A 12,311-nucleotide genomic window follows, 5' to 3' on the forward strand; every position below is an offset into this window, starting at 1 on the left:
TCTGCCCTGAACGATGATCTCTGGGAAGAGGACGATCTGGACCATCCAACCGCAGATCTATTTGTTTGCCGGTCAGATAAGACTCTGTCAAAGGTGCTTGGGAATGCTTTTCTTATAGAGGACTCGAGAATGGCCAAGCATTCCTGTGTATGGGAGAGAGAGCTGTCAGCCAAACGACAGTGTTTAGTTATTGGATATTTTACCGTATGAATTTCTTTGGGTCATTTCAACAGTTTATAAGTCCCATAGGTCTTTTATTGGGATCATCAGGCACTTTTTTTGCCAGGAAGAGAACTGATGACCCTCGCTCTAAGAAGTATCCGTCTTCAGACATCTAATTGTTTCACCCCTTATAAAGTAACATTTTGTTTAGCTAATGAGTGGTTGCTGTAGTCGACTAAATGTGAAAAATGTATGCGAGAGGCTGAATTTACTTTACGCCAGTTATATTGGAAACATTAGAAGGAGATTATTTGGTAGAACGGGCTGCATTTCTATTTATGTAGGAAATCTTTTTTGAAGAAGACACAAGAATAAAATCCAGGATTAGGTTATGTTTCCATATAAAAAAAAAGCTCCACTCCAGATCATGTGTAATAAATTATTTCTACATCCTAACACATCTCATTTGTTCCGTAACCTTCAGCAATCCTTGGATTTGTAGCATATAGCTGTTACACCTCTGATAATATAACCGTGAAAAAGCACAATCTTATCCAGATGATCATTATTCAGCTCTTTAAAAATAATAATCCGATATCTGTCAATGGGATGTGTCTGGAATTGCAGCTTTGCCCTATTGAAATTAATATTATTTGCTGCAATAACAGACACAAGGGGGCGCTGTGATTCTTATTTTAGTGCAAAGCAGCCATTATTTGTAATTATCAAAATCACCTTAAAGGGAATCTGTTAAGTTTGTTGGGGTTTTTTTTTCACCAAATCTGAGAGCAACATAATGGAGACAGAGACCCTGATTCAGCGATGTTTCTTTTACTGGGCTGCTTGCTGTACTTTTAATAAAATCATGTTTTTATCAGTGGTAGATTATCATTACAGTTCTAGTAAACCTGCTAAATTGTCAAGCATATTCATGAGCTCTGTATAACCCTTCTGCCACCACTGATTGGCGGCTTTCTGTATACAGTGTACAAAGACAGCAAGCTGTCAATCATTGGTATAGGCGGGGTTACACAGAGCTGAGCATTCAGAGAACTGCTAGATCTGCAGCAGAGAAGTGATTTTTTTTTTTTAAAAAAAAACAAAACATTGTTGGAATCAGGATATCCAACTCTACTTTACTTTATGCTGCTCCCAGATATGGTAGCAAAAACCTGCTGACCGATTCACTTTAAGCTTCTGCTACATGTACAGATGAACTATCCATTACAATTTTATGCTCGACACACAATTCTAGATGTTTTACACTGGGCTTTCATTTAGACAGATTGCTTAATACTGTGATATAAAGTTGCAGGGCTATCTTAAAAATGCCATCGTCTACAAGTTCCATACTATTATATTTCATGGGACATTAATAGCACTGCTACATTCATAGAGAAGCGGATAAAACCGGACCTGATGATCAATTACTTTTTTAAATTCAATTGAATATGTTTTGTTGTGTTCGCGTTCAATGTTTTATTCTTTTGGTATTCGTGTAGTTTTGTAATGAACTATGAATGTGCCATACAGTGTAATTGCTCATTTAATTTGTAAGGCTCATCTTTTTGATTGAGGCCTATGGTTATGTCGGTTTTGTTTTTTGTTTTTTTTTTTTTTATGTAGAATTTAAACTTTGTCTTTTTGAAAGTTTTGGTTTATTGTATTGTAATATGATAGGATTAGTGGTGTTTATTCTGTTCCCTTTCTTATACCCTAGTAATGTGTTTTAGTATTGCACATTTGTTCTCATGTTAAAATAAAGCTTTGTAAAAATTTGTTTGTGGTCTATTTTTTTACTTTGGATGGGGAAAAAAAATTCAGCCTGGTGTTGATAAAAAAAAATGTAAGCAATGTAAAGTATGTAAACCAGGATAAAAACGATGAGCAAATGCCCAACAGTAGTAAATATTAACAGTGAATATAAATAACACCACCTTTTGCACAACATCTTTGCGTGCGTCCTGTAAAGCTGATCAATGACGCACATCCCTGATCGGTGTCCAGTTGTGTTTTATGTAAAAATAATCAAAAATAGTTGATAAGGTCAGATTAGGGATAGTAAATATACTGTAATAATCGGCGGCCACTGCAGTATTTTTTTTTCTGAATATAGTCAGAAATTAGTGTCAGTTGCGGGCACTCAGTAATTTTTTTTATTTTATTTTTAAATAGAAGAAAGGAGGAACATCCAGCTCTTCAGGCGAGGAAAGCCATGGTCTTTATTTTAGCATGCAGAAACAATGGATGACATGACCAGCACAGCACTTACGCATTTCAGGTGAAACAATCACCCTTAATCATGATTAAGGGTGATTGTTTCACCTGAAACGCGTAGTGCTGTGCTGGTCATGTCATCCGTTGTTTCTGCATGCTAATATAAAGACCATGGCTTTCCTCGCCTGAAGAGCTGGATGTTCTTCCTTTCTTCTATTTGCAATATCGGGCTGTGGCAGCGCCTGTCTGTGCTCCAGGGAGAGGCCAGGAGCGAGCGTGTACATGGTGAGCTGATATACATAAATTGGATTTTTTTTTTACTGATTTGTTTAGTAATAGTTTCAGAATTGTAGTGGAAAGTCCTTCAAGTACTTATTCTACCGTTTTGTTTTTCTTTTCTATTGCATATATTTACAGTTAGTGTAATATAGTAAAGTATCCCTGTAACTGTTTTTACGGTCATCCTTTTAGTAATTTTGGGGTTTTTTTTACCATTTTTTTTTTTCCTTTCTATATTCTTTTTTTCTATTTTTTTTTTTTTCCTCTATTCTAATAAAAGTTCCCACCAAGCACACAAAGCCACCTGAATAAGATGTGGTTATTTTACACACACTAAAATATCCCTCTGGTACCATACAAGTAAAATATATCTTTGTACCGTGTTAGCCAGTAGAGATAAAAAAATTGTTTAAAAGAACTGAGAGTCCTCAGTGGTTGATACCTTTTTAATGGCTAACTGAAAAGATGGTAATAATTGCAAGCTTTCGAGACTACTCGGGTCTCTTCATCAGGCTCAGTATAACACAAAATCTGAAGAGTCACATATTTATACACAACAGGACTTAGAATAGTGCAGTAAAAAAAAACAAGTTATATAAAACAGAACTATCTCTATGGCAGGGGGCCACAACAGTTTGCCCCCCTGCCATAGAGAGAGTTCTGTTTTATATAACTTGTTTTTTGTTTGTTTTTTGTTTTTTTTTGTTTTTTTACTGCACTATTCTATGTCCTGTTGTGTATAAATATGTGACTCTTCAGATTTTGTGTTATACCATGCCTGATGAGACCTGAGTAGTCTCGAAAGCTTGCAATTATTACCATCTGTTCAGTTAGCCATTAAAAGGTATCAACCACTGAGGATTCTCAGTTCTTTTAAACAATTTTTTTTATTTGGTACCATATACTGTATTTAGCTAAGGGTGCATATGCCATCCTTGCCTGCAACACTGATAGAGTATTCCTCTTCCACCTCTCTTCCTCCAGTGTGAACGAACTCCCATGCAGACACCCCAGGACACCAAATGAGCCAGCGCTCACCACTAGTGACCCCCCTCATATGGACCTCACCCCTCGAAGATTGATCCTCAGATTCCTGTTTTTGTGAACCAATTAGAAACCCAATTTGACACTGCCACCCTCACAGAAATTGACTTTCTAAAACAATTTTGTACATCTCATGGAGAACGAGACAAGTTTATATGCCCAACAATTTTTGGCCCAAAACCGCACTTGCTCATTTGCTAACTGGACTACCATAGACACAGATGAAATTTTAGGGCCTTATTCTTTACATGGGGATTGTGAAGAAGCCAGATGTTCAGCAATATTGTAGTGTTGAGGTTTTATACATCACTCTAGTTGTTCATGGCTATGACCCGGAAACACTTTGAAGCCATTTGCACATTTTTGCATTTTAAGGCTAATTCAGTGTCCACCTCATGATGACCCCAACTTTGACAGACTTTCCAAAATTCGGCTGGTCATTGATCACTTCAACAAATTTGCAGAGATGTACTTTGGGGACATCTGTCCTAGGGGACATCTGCGTGGATGTGTCCCTAATACCTTTTAAGAGGAGGCTTCAATTCTGCTATGCATGCCCAGTAAGAGGGCCGAGTATGGAATTAAGCTGCACAAGCTATGTAAGAGTTCTTCAGGATACACCCACAAATTTAGGGTTCATAATGGGAGGGACACTCTGAACCCTTGTCTCGCGAGTGAGTGGTAAAGTTGTGTGGGATTTGTTGCACCCACTGCGTAGATAACGTTTACACAAGCATCCCACTGTTCAAATCCCTCTCTGCAAGAGCTACTACAACATATGGTACTGTGTGCAAAAGCTAGGATGCTAATTGGGCAGCTGCAAAGAAAGTGAGAGAGCAGAGCCCAATATAGCAACAACATGCTTGTGGTCATGTAGAAGTACAAGAGAGCTGTCCTTTTCCTGACCACAATACATGGTGATGGCAGCACCACCACCACTGTACAAGGTTCCTCTACACAGGTCCACAAAATAGACTGTGTTGTGGTACAATACAAATATGGGGGAATTGATCTTTAATAAGGTCCTTAAACCCTGCAGTGCCATGCAGAAAGCTAAAGTGTGGTACAAGAAGCTGGCAGTGCACATCATACAGATGGCAATGTATAACACTTAAGGCCCAGTCACACACAACGACTTACCAGCGATCCCGAAAACAATGCGACCTGATAGGGATCGCAGGTAAGTCGCTAGGAGGTCGCAGGTGAGATGTCACACAGTCAGATCTTACCAGCGATGCAGGAACAATACAGGTCGCAGTAGCGACCTGTATAACGATCTCAGCAGTCACTGTGACCCTGTCACAGTGTCAAACACAGCAATGTGTTCTGCCCAGCAGGACATCTCCTTTGAAGAAAATGGCCTGGACCATTCTGCAACGACTAGAGATCTCACAGCAGGGGCCTGATCGCTGGTAGGTGTCACACATAACGAGATCGGAAACCGTGACTCAGCCGCGATCTCGCTAGCGATCTCGTTATGTGTGACGGTACCTTTTATGTGCAATCACAATGTGCAGTCAAGACTGCCACAATTCGTCAGTCCCAGGAGGTAGGGATCAAGGCACTAATCTTTGGAAGTCAGGGAGGAGTAGGCTCCAGTACTTCTGGAATTGAAGTTGCCAGTATAGTCCCAGGGCAGCATTTCCCTGGTGAGGTCCCCCAATTTGAAGTGAATGTAAGGTCGCAGGAAAAGTGAAAAGTTTATTACAGAAGGGACACCATTCTTCAGTTTGACACCTGCTTGACAAACCTAGCCTGTGTATAAAAGAATGTTTCAAAGTCTACCACTCATCGATGGACTACTAAATTTATTTCTGACTTACTCTAATTTATTACGTGATTGGATGAACTCTAAACAACTTTTGTATGCCATCACATTATAAAATTCACATACCAGGAAAACACTAGATCAATTCTATTATACGGTCACTTGTGAGGGGGTTTCTACTGTTCTGGAATCTCAGTGGCTCTCCAAATGCGCCATTACAACCGCAGACCATTCCATCAAAGTCTGCATTCCAAAACTTCACTGATTCCTTTCAGAGTTCGACATAGTGTCCAAACAGTAGTTTCCCACCACATAAGGCAGGGGTCTCAAACACGCGGCCCGCGGGCTGCATGCGGCCCGTCAGGCTGCTTCGTGCAGCCCCCAGTCTCGTGCCTTTGTCACTATTGCGGCCGGTGCAGGGGCCGCAGCCACTGTCTACACTTTGTTAGATGAGTGTTTTGCCGGCGCTGCGTTCTCAGAGGCAAGGACTGTGCGCGCGCAGCGCCGGCAAAACAACCATCTGATCTGACATAAATCGCTGCCAGTGGCTGCGGTCCCTGCACCGGCCGCGATAGTCACCGGGGCACGGCCTGCAGGCAGCAAGAAGCAGAGGTGAGGAGCCGAGGGAACGCGGGACAGGTGAGAAGAATGGTGTTTTTTTTTTATTTTTTGTGTATGTGAAGGACGGCACATTAACCCCTTAGCGACCTATGACGTACTGGGTACATCATGGCTCCCTGGTACTTAAGGATCCATGACATACCCAGTACGTCATGGTGAAATCGCAGCCCCGGTGGCTGCCATCGCTGTTTGCATTGCAAATACCTTAGATTCGGGGAGGAGGGGACCTCAGGAGGGGTGGTGTCTCCTCCCCGGACCTACGGAGGCTGTGATTGGCTGTGCGGCGTTCGTCAGCCAATCACAGCCACTGTAATGTTCCAGCCATTGAAAATGGCTGTAACATTAAAATCCAGCTATGATCAGTGCAGCTGTAGCACCGATCATTGGCTGGAGCTGGGTGACCTGTTTCACCCGCCCCCAGCTCTGATTGGAGAGACCGGCCTTGTGACCGATCTGTCCAATCACTGTGGATCTGGGGCCAGAGACCGCCCCCTCAGCTTCACTCAGGAATCTGTGGGTGGAAGCCGAGAACGATCGGTAAATTATCACCTTTCACCCGCCCCCACCACCCATTACTCCAGGATGGGGACATTACTATAGAATGGGGACAAGGTGGGCACATGTCTATAGGATCGGGACAAGGTGGGCACATGTCTATAGCATGGGGACAAGGTGGGCACATGACTATAGCATGGGGACAAGGTGGGCACATGACTATAGGATGGGGACAAGGTGGGCACATGACTATAGGATGGGGGACAAGGTGGGCACATGACTATAGGATGGGGACAAGGTGGGCACATGACTATAGGATGGGGACATTACTAAAAGATGGGGACATTACAAGGATGGGCATACTATTGGATGGGGACATTACAAGGATGGGCATACTATTGGATGGGGACATTACTATAGAATAGGGACAAGGCTGGGGTCATTACTATAGGATAGGGAACATTACTAAAGGATGTTGGCCAAAATTTCTATAGAGTGATAATTGTAACACTATTAATTACAAGAAAGAGATAAAATGTAAAAAAAACAAAAACAAAATAAGGCATGACTTTTTTTCAACATCAAATTTATTTTTTTTAGATTTAACCAAAGAATGTGCACATTTGTTATAATAAGTGAAAAATGTTGAAAATCAGTGATCCAAAGGTGTATAAAAAAATATATATGGTACCAATAAAAATGTCACTTTGTCCTGCAAAGAATGCGGCCCCCCAAATTATTTTTTTCCTCGGTGCGGCCCATACACCCAGCCGAGTTTGAGACTCCTGACATAAGGGATATCCGCTTTGTCGGGAGAAATTGCACAACATATTTTTGTTGTCTGTTTTCTCTTGCTATCCTTGCGAAAATGAAAATAATTGAGGCTAAAATGACATTTTTTGGAGGGGTGAATATTTTATCTTTTCATTTTTACAGTTCAGCGTGGTAAAACTTTGTGAACCACCTGTGGGTTCAGGGTACTCATCACATGTATAGATAAATTCCTTGAGTGGTCTAGTTTCCAAAATGGGGTCACTTGGGGATTTCCACTGTTTAAGCACATTAGGGGCTCTCCAAATGCGACATGGCATCTGCTAACGATACCAGCCTGGTCTACATTGCAAAATTTAAACAGTGTTCCTTCATTTGCAAACCCTGATGTGCCCAAATAGTAGTTTTCCACCACATTTGGGGTATCTGCGTACTCTACAGAAATTGCATAACAAATTGTAAGATATAGTTTCTCCTGTTGCTCTTAAAAGAATGCAAAATTTGAGGGTGAAACATTTTTCTGGGAATATATTTCTTTATTTTCACAGCTCAACTTTATAAAATTCTGTGAAGCAATTTGAGGTTCAAAGCGCTCTCCACTTCTAGTTACATTTGACGAGTGCTCTAGTTTTCAAAATTGAGCCACTAGTGGAGGCTTCTAAAGTTTAGGGACAGAAGGAGCTCTCCAAAGGTGACATGGCATCCGCTAACTATTCCAGCCAATTTTGTGTTCCAAGAGACAAATGGTGTTTATTACCGTCTGACCCCTGCTATGCGACCAGTCATTTTCCACGACATACGCTGATGCCTCGAGAAATTGTGCCGCAAATTGTATGGTGCATTTTCTACGGTTACCCTTGTGATAATGCTAAATTTGGGGCTAAATCAACATTTTTGTGGGGAAAAATGTGCGTTTTTTTCCCCCCACTGCTCAACATTCTAAAATTCTGTGAAGCATCTGGGGGTTCAAAGTGCTCAACAAACATCTTGATAAATTCCTCGAGGGATCTAGTTTACAAAATGGAGTCAATTGTGGGAGTTTTCTATTGTTTAAGCAGATTAGGGGCTCTGTAATGTGACATGGTGTCAATCGATTCTAGTTAATTTTGCGTTTGAATAATCAAATAGCGCTCCTTTCCTTCTGTGCTAAAACAGCAGTTTTCCACCACATATGGGATATCTTTGTACTCAGGAGAAAATGCACCATACAATTTGTTGTGTAATTTATCTTGTTACCCTTGTGAAAATGCAAAACTTGGAGCTAAAGTAACATTTTTGTGGGAAAAAGTAAAATTTTCATTTTTTTCCTTTCACATTGCTTTAGTGCCTGTGAAGCACCTGAAGAGTTACTAAACTTCTTGGCTGTGGTTTTGAACAGTTTGAGGGCTTCATCAACTCCATATATTACCCCATTTGCCACCACACATGGCAATTGGAGGAGCAGAGTACAGCGCCAGATTTGGTGCATCAAATAGATGCGCTACCTCTGGGCTGACTACAGGCTGCCATTTTCAGGCTGTTACGGGCCACATAACCATGGCCCATCCCCCCCCTAAAAATGTCAGCTCCAGTGTCTGCTGTCCCTTGGCTGGTTTTCATAAATGGGGGGTGGGCCTGTATGCCTTTTTTTTTTTTTTTTTTTTTTTTTTTTTTTATTTGTTCAAATAATTAAAGAAAAAAAAAAAGCATGAGACCCCCTCTATTTTTCAAAACCAGGCAAGGTAGTGCTGAGGATTTCAGCTGCTGCTGTACCTGTGCTGGTTATGAAAATTAAGGGGAACCCCATGGTTATTTTTTTTCTGTACATTATTTATTAACTTTGCTATCTAGCGATCGCTCTATTATCTACCTCTTTCTATCTACTGTATCTATTATCTATCCATCTAACATTTATTTATCAGTTATCTGGCTAGTGCAGCGGGAATCACCCTTTTCGCATTACCATAAGGAAGTGCAAGAAGCAATGGCATGAAACTAAAAGGAAGAAGATACAGATTAGACATTAGGAAAAACATTGTAAGGCCTCCTTCACATGTCCGTGTTTCCTGTACGTGTGATGTCTGTTTCCACATGTATCGGAGACACGGACACACACAGACCCATTCAATTCAATGGGTTTGCACACACATACGTGTCCAAGTGGCGCACACACATGTCCGTTTTCTACCAGCAGCACACTGATGCCAGCTGTGTGACATCGGTGTGATACATACAGGAAAAAAAACACCTGTTCCTTTAAAAAAATTAAATAATTTTTATATTTACCTGTCTCCAGCACTGCTGTTGCTTCCAGGTTCCACTCCTTATGCTCATGCGTATTCACTGCACTGACCACAGACCTGTTAGTAACAGCAGCGTCGGAGACAGGTAAGTATACAAGTTCAGGCTGTCCATGTGCTATCTGGATGTCACATGAACAGCACACAAAGAACATACACATGGACAAATGTACTGACCTGCCCCACAGACCATCACACGTGCCTTAAATGCACGGATGTGTGAAAGAGGCCTGACGGTGAGGGCAGTCAGAGAGTGGGACAGGCTACCACGGGAGGTAGTGAGCTCTCCAGCAATGGAAATCTTCAAGTGGTAGCTGGATAAACACATAACTGGGATGATTTAGGAAAACCGGCACTTGCAGGGTGTTTTGGATCAGATGGCCCTTGAGGTCCCTTATAACTCTACCATTCTAAGACTCTATGATTCACTTACACATTGTACATATTCCAACACTTGTTACAGCAAATTTTTTTGGCTTTTCAATATAAAGTAAAGTAGCGCCAATAAATAGATCACACTATTAATCCCTGACATGGCTATTTTCCATTTTTGCATCTTCATTTTTTTCATCCCTTTCTTCCTCAAGCCATAACTTTTTATTTTTACATTGACATAGCCTTCTAAAGCCTTGTTCTTTGCAAGACAAGTTGTTCTTTTGATTATACCATTATTTTGTTATGTAATGTACTGGAAAGCGGAAAATTCCGAGTGTGGTGAAATTGTGAAAAAGAGCAGTTCAACAATATTATTTCTTTTTTTGATTTATACCGTAAGAGGAACCGAATGTGGCTTTTTAAAAAAAAATTTTTTAAATAAATAATTTAAAAAACTGCGTGTAGTCTCCCCCCATTTTGATACACAGCCATGATAAAGCTGACCGTTGGGGGGCTAGTATTCTCAGGGTGGGGAGATCCATGCTTATTGGGCCCCCAGCCTAAAAATAGCTGCCTGCAGCTTCCCTTTATCTGAAATAAAATAAAAAAAAAAAACAAAAAAAAAACAAACCTCTTTGACCTCATTATTAACCTCACAACACCCCTGCAGTTCCGATGTAATCCACACGAATTCCCACGATTCCAGCTCTGCTACATCTGAAGGCCAAGTGTGATCATGGAGAATTATTGCCTTCTGTGGACTCCAGGCAGAAACTAAGCCTCAGCAATCAGTGGTGACATCACCCAGGTGATTTGCAGTTACAGTTGGAGGTTCCCACGGCCTTCCTCCTGTGATCACAGCTAACCTGACCTCAGGTGGGGTCACTGAGTTTAATGCAGTACCCTGAGGTCAGGTTAGCTGCATCTCATAGACACCTCCCATTACTAATCTAGGGCTTAATGGCACCTGTGAGCTGCAATTAAACTCTTATTACCCTGATTGCCACTGCAGCAGGGCAATCGAGACGAGCCAGGTAAAGTGCTGGGATTGTCAAATCAATTGGATGCAACAATTCTGAGTAGTTGCAGGCTGCTATTTTTAGGCTGGAGGGTCCAATAAACATGGCTCTCCCCAGGCTGAGAATACCAACCCCCAGCTGTCGGACTTTATCATGGTTTGGTATCAAAATTGAGGCGGACCCGTTATGATTCAGTAACCGAGGAGGATCCGAAAAAGGACAAAAAACTAGGAAACCCAGAATGTTACCAGAGTGGTTGGAATCTCAGCGAATTGCAGACCTAACACTAACACAACTAGAAGTACACGTGGGACGTGCCTACGATGACCTGGTTGCCTCGACACAGCCGGAGAACTAATTATTGCTACAGAGAGAAATACAAGAAAGGATAATCTGCCTCGGAGCAGTCGCCAACGATATAGATAGCCCCCCACATATAAAGATAACTGATGTAGGAAAACACAATACACAGTAGAAAACAGATTCAGCAAAGATGAGGCCCAAACTATCTAAATAGGATAGGACAGAAAAGCGCACTGTCTGCAGCCATGCAATACCCTAGAAAAAGAACCAACACGCCTGATATGGAAAAATACTGAGCCCACACGGACTCTCCCCCACTATATCAGTACTCTGGGGTTACTGGGATCTAAACAAAACACTAATATAGTGGAGAGACTGAAATTAGTACAAAGCATGACAAAACAAAATGCATAGAATATGGAGCAAGGTACATAAACATTCCCAACAGGGAATGATTCAACTCCACCCAGAACTCCACACAGGCAAAATAGGAAATAAGCCTTAGTACCTAAACAGAAAAACAACAAGAAGGTGGAAACTACCAGCAGAGGTTCAAAGACCAAACTTATCTGCAAGGAGTTCTGGTAGACACAGAAGGAAGGGCTGGCTTCAGAATGTCCTTAGCACACAGGAAACAACATTGAGCATCGGCCAGGAACAAGAGAACACTACTCAGTTATATAGGCCCAGTCAGAACAACCTGATTGCCAATCATCCTCAGATGTCTGGTTTCTATTCAGCAAGCAAACTTCACTACCAGCACTGACCACAAGAGGGAGCCCCAAACTGGAACCTAGTCCAAATGTATTCACAACAGGGACTGGACTCTGTTTTTAAAATTATTTATTTAAATAATTTAAAAAAAATCTGCATGCAGTTCCTTTTTATTTTCAGACACAACCAAGATAATCACAGGGCTGTGGGCTGCCGCCTGTAGCCGTATGCTTTATCTGTGCTTGGTATCATAATATGGGGGGA

This window comes from Anomaloglossus baeobatrachus, chromosome 6 (assembly GCF_048569485.1).
Source record: "Anomaloglossus baeobatrachus isolate aAnoBae1 chromosome 6, aAnoBae1.hap1, whole genome shotgun sequence".
Taxonomy (NCBI): domain Eukaryota; kingdom Metazoa; phylum Chordata; class Amphibia; order Anura; family Aromobatidae; genus Anomaloglossus; species Anomaloglossus baeobatrachus.